This window comes from Schistocerca piceifrons, unplaced genomic scaffold (assembly GCF_021461385.2).
Source record: "Schistocerca piceifrons isolate TAMUIC-IGC-003096 unplaced genomic scaffold, iqSchPice1.1 HiC_scaffold_985, whole genome shotgun sequence".
NCBI classification, from domain to species: domain Eukaryota; kingdom Metazoa; phylum Arthropoda; class Insecta; order Orthoptera; family Acrididae; genus Schistocerca; species Schistocerca piceifrons.
This window is the reverse complement of record NW_025729261.1, coordinates 1-5000: the sequence shown is the minus strand read 5'-3', so window position 1 is coordinate 5000 and position 5000 is coordinate 1. Positions and strand designations below refer to the sequence as shown.

The 5000-nt window shown below is 56.0% G+C and overlaps 2 non-coding genes across 2 annotated transcripts; both read left to right on the top strand.

Moving 5' to 3' along the window:
* Positions 1-2457: 2457 nt before the first annotated feature.
* LOC124774783 lies at positions 2458-4365 on the top strand. The gene has a single exon (XR_007015499.1). It is a non-coding gene; the product is annotated as a small subunit ribosomal RNA (ribosomal RNA).
* A 352-nt stretch (positions 4366-4717) lies between these two features.
* LOC124774777 lies at positions 4718-4872 on the top strand. The gene has a single exon (XR_007015493.1). It is a non-coding gene; the product is annotated as a 5.8S ribosomal RNA (ribosomal RNA).
* Positions 4873-5000: the final 128 nt, after the last annotated feature.

Here is a 5000-nt window from a genome sequence, read left to right as displayed (position 1 = left end):
TGCCTTAACCTAACCCATGTTGTGCCTTAACCTAACCCATGTTGTGCCTTAACCTAACCCATGTTGTGCCTTAACCTAACCCACGTTGTGCCTTAACCTAACCCACGTTGTGCCTTAACCTAACCCATGTTGTGCCTTAACCTAACCCATGTTGTGCCTTAACCTAACCCATGTTGTGCCTTAACCTAACCCATGTTGTGCCTTAACCTAACCCATGTTGTGCCTTAACCTAACCCATGTTGTGCCTTAACCTAACCCATGTTGTGCCTTAACCTAACCCATGTTGTGCCTTAACCTAACCCACGTTGTGCCTTAACCTAACCCACGTTGTGCCTTAACCTAACCCACGTTGTGCCTTAACCTAACCCATGTTGTGCCTTAACCTAACCCATGTTGTGCCTTAACCTAACCCACGTTGTGCCTTAACCTAACCCACGTTGTGCCTTAACCTAACCCACGTTGTGCCTTAACCTAACCCACGTTGTGCCTTAACCTAACCCACGTTGTGCCTTAACCTAACCCACGTTGTGCCTTAACCTAACCCACGTTGTGCCTTAACCTAACCCACGTTGTGCCTTAACCTAACCCACGTTGTCCCCTAAAGTAACCCACGTTGTCCCCTAACGTAACCCACGTTGTCCCCTAACGTAACCCATGTTGTCGCCTAAACCTGCTCTGTAATTGTTATACGACTCGTTCAATTAGTGTAGTGTTGCCCACCCGCAACCCTCGCAATATAGTTCGCTACTCGCACTGCCCGCTCCCCTGTGTATCGCTTCATGTTAAACACCTTGCAAGTCTTGCTGACTTTCCACATGCTCCTGCTGTACACTGTAATGTGGATGGCAGCAGGACGTACATGCCGCCCCTCCCCACGTCCCCACCTTGCCCCCCTGCCTTCGCAAGCTGGTTGGTGAGAAGTTTGCATGTTCAATGCCCTTCGCATGCGACGTACTCAGGCTACGTTGTGGTGCGGCCTGTGTCAACCGTCCGCTAATGTCGTACGCGTAAACCACAATCTGTACTGCACATTCGTCCTTATGTACCGAATGATACATCGTGGCACATGTGTGACCGTACAACGACTGCGCCCAAAAACGGCGGACCATACAGTGCAAATATTGTGCACGCAGCTACGTGTCGTCTCCCTATGAGAGCTGGATTGCAGTGTGGTACGCCATAGAGACGTGTGGGAGGAACGGACGCCGTGGATGGCGATCAGCATGAGCTGTCTGTTGATGTATTCGGACCTAGTCGTCTCTCCTCACACACCGTGATGGCATGGTGCACCGCGTTCCATATCTGCGACATGCTACAGAGGCCGGTTGACAGTCGTTCGAGCAATGGACATCGCATACGTACGGGGGCCACCTTCCACGTATTGTCTAGGCGTGCACATTTTGTTGCGTGTATGTGGGCAGACGTAGTGTGGCGTGACACCTGACACAGGCATGCAATAATCGTTGAAGTTGCAAATGGCGATGGACGCCTGCGTTTTCTGGTGAAGTTACGCAAATGAACAAATGGTAACCTGTTGTGGTGCGGTTGTTCTCGCTAGGGGTGAATCGGTGATGGCGACGATAGGTTGAGGTACGAACCGGTTGTTCCAGCGATACCCACCATGCCGACGAAACTGAACGGCATCTGGGTGTGAAGCGATACGCGGCGGTGGCTGGGTGGGACCGTCCCCGGCCGGTGAGGGGGCGCCTCCCGGCGTGCTGGCCGCGCGGTGCGTGGGCGCACGCGCTACAGCCGGCTGGTGGGGGCGGCCAGTGGCAGGCGCGCCGGCCGACGGACGCGGCAGGCGTCGCAGCTGCGCGCCGGCGCACCCTGCGCGCGGCGCCGTGCGGCCAAAGTAGGTCCTCGCGGGCCCGGTGCGAAGCGCGGTGGACATCTTCAGTGTGCTGGTCCGATTGAGGACTGTGTGCGTTGAGGATGCGCCGCCGCCCGGCGCTCGGCGCCGCGACGCCGTCTGCTGCTCGGTCGCCCCAGCGGTTCTCGCTGGTGGTTTGTATCGCAGCTGTGCGGATGTGTTGGCGCGTGCGCTGTGCTGGGAGAGTTCGCTTCGGCACCCAAGTGGGGCTTTTGTCCTTCTGTGGCGCTGGCGTTGGAGCTGCCGGTCACCGTAGGTGGCGCGTGTTGTCTCCCGCCGGCAATGCCACGACAGCACGCTCCCGGGCCTCTGTCGGCAGCGGCAAGCTCAGTTGGGAGCACGGGTGGTCGCACCGAAAGCGTCTACTCGCCTAACTCCGGGCGATTGCGCCTCTCTCGAACCCGACCAAGTACTTGGGACGGCGCTGCGCGCCGCCGGGACCTGAGAGGGTTTCGAGGTGTATTGTGCAAGGGGAGCTCAGCCTCCTCCTGTTTGCAGAATGATTGAGCGGACGCTTGCGTGTTCGCGCGGGCCCCCGGGACACACTCCCGGGCGGCCGGCTGCTCAGCTCTAGTTGACGCAGCTCCCTGGTTGATCCTGCCAGTAGTCATATGCTTGTCTCAAAGATTAAGCCATGCATGTCTCAGTACAAGCCGCATTAAGGTGAAACCGCGAATGGCTCATTAAATCAGTTATGGTTCCTTAGATCGTACCCACGTTACTTGGATAACTGTGGTAATTCTAGAGCTAATACATGCAAACAGAGTCCCGACCAGAGATGGAAGGGACGCTTTTATTAGATCAAAACCAATCGGTCGGCTCGTCCGGTCCGTTTGCCTTGGTGACTCTGAATAACTTTGGGCTGATCGCACGGTCCTCGTACCGGCGACGCATCTTTCAAATGTCTGCCTTATCAACTGTCGATGGTAGGTTCTGCGCCTACCATGGTTGTAACGGGTAACGGGGAATCAGGGTTCGATTCCGGAGAGGGAGCCTGAGAAACGGCTACCACATCCAAGGAAGGCAGCAGGCGCGCAAATTACCCACTCCCGGCACGGGGAGGTAGTGACGAAAAATAACGATACGGGACTCATCCGAGGCCCCGTAATCGGAATGAGTACACTTTAAATCCTTTAACGAGTATCTATTGGAGGGCAAGTCTGGTGCCAGCAGCCGCGGTAATTCCAGCTCCAATAGCGTATATTAAAGTTGTTGCGGTTAAAAAGCTCGTAGTTGGATTTGTGTCCCACGCTGTTGGTTCACCGCCCGTCGGTGTTTAACTGGCATGTATCGTGGGACGTCCTGCCGGTGGGGCGAGCCGAAGGCGTGCGACCGCCTCGTGCGTGCTCGTGCGTCCCGAGGCGGACCCCGTTGAAATCCTACCAGGGTGCTCTTTATTGAGTGTCTCGGTGGGCCGGCACGTTTACTTTGAACAAATTAGAGTGCTTAAAGCAGGCAAGCCCGCCTGAATACTGTGTGCATGGAATAATGGAATAGGACCTCGGTTCTATTTTGTTGGTTTTCGGAACCCGAGGTAATGATTAATAGGGACAGGCGGGGGCATTCGTATTGCGACGTTAGAGGTGAAATTCTTGGATCGTCGCAAGACGAACAGAAGCGAAAGCATTTGCCAAGTATGTTTTCATTAATCAAGAACGAAAGTTAGAGGTTCGAAGGCGATCAGATACCGCCCTAGTTCTAACCATAAACGATGCCAGCCAGCGATCCGCCGCAGTTCCTCCGATGACTCGGCGGGCAGCCTCCGGGAAACCAAAGCTTTTGGGTTCCGGGGGAAGTATGGTTGCAAAGCTGAAACTTAAAGGAATTGACGGAAGGGCACCACCAGGAGTGGAGCCTGCGGCTTAATTTGACTCAACACGGGAAACCTCACCAGGCCCGGACACCGGAAGGATTGACAGATTGATAGCTCTTTCTTGATTCGGTGGGTGGTGGTGCATGGCCGTTCTTAGTTGGTGGAGCGATTTGTCTGGTTAATTCCGATAACGAACGAGACTCTAGCCTGCTAACTAGTCGCGTGACATCCTTCGTGCTGTCAGCGATTACTTTTCTTCTTAGAGGGACAGGCGGCTTCTAGCCGCACGAGATTGAGCAATAACAGGTCTGTGATGCCCTTAGATGTTCTGGGCCGCACGCGCGCTACACTGAAGGAATCAGCGTGTCTTCCTAGCCGAAAGGTCGGGGTAACCCGCTGAACCTCCTTCGTGCTAGGGATTGGGGCTTGCAATTGTTCCCCATGAACGAGGAATTCCCAGTAAGCGCGAGTCATAAGCTCGCGTTGATTACGTCCCTGCCCTTTGTACACACCGCCCGTCGCTACTACCGATTGAATGATTTAGTGAGGTCTTCGGACTGGTACGCGGCATTGACTCTGTCGTTGCCGATGCTACCGGAAAGATGACCAAACTTGATCATTTAGAGGAAGTAAAAGTCGTAACAAGGTTTCCGTAGGTGAACCTGCGGAAGGATCATTACCGACTAGACTGCATGTCTTTCGATGTGCGTGTCGTGTCGCGCAACACGCTACCTGTACGGCTCGCCGTAGCCGTGCGCCGCGTGCGGGAACCACGCGTGCCTCTCAAAACTAGCGGCAATGTTGTGTGGTACGAGCGCTGAAGCGCTGGAGCGGCTGGCCTGCGGCACCTGGCGCCTGGCGCCGGTTTTGAATGACTTTCGCCCGAGTGCCTGTCCGCTCCGGTGTGGAGCCGTACGACGCCCGTCGGCCGTGAGGCCGTTGGACACAGAACGCTGGAACAGGGGCCGCCACACGCCTCACTCCCGCCTATGCGACCGTCTCGAAAGAGACGGCGGAAACTGAGAAAAGATCACCCAGGACGGTGGATCACTCGGCTCGTGGGTCGATGAAGAACGCAGCAAATTGCGCGTCGACATGTGAACTGCAGGACACATGAACATCGACGTTTCGAACGCACATTGCGGTCCATGGATTCCGTTCCCGGGCCACGTCTGGCTGAGGGTCGGCTACGTATACTGAAGCGCGCGGCGTTTGCCCCGCTTCGCAGACCTGGGAGTGTCGCGGCCGCCTGTGGGGCCGGCCGCGTCTCCTCAAACGTGCGATGCGCGCCCGTCGCCTGGCGGTTCGCATACC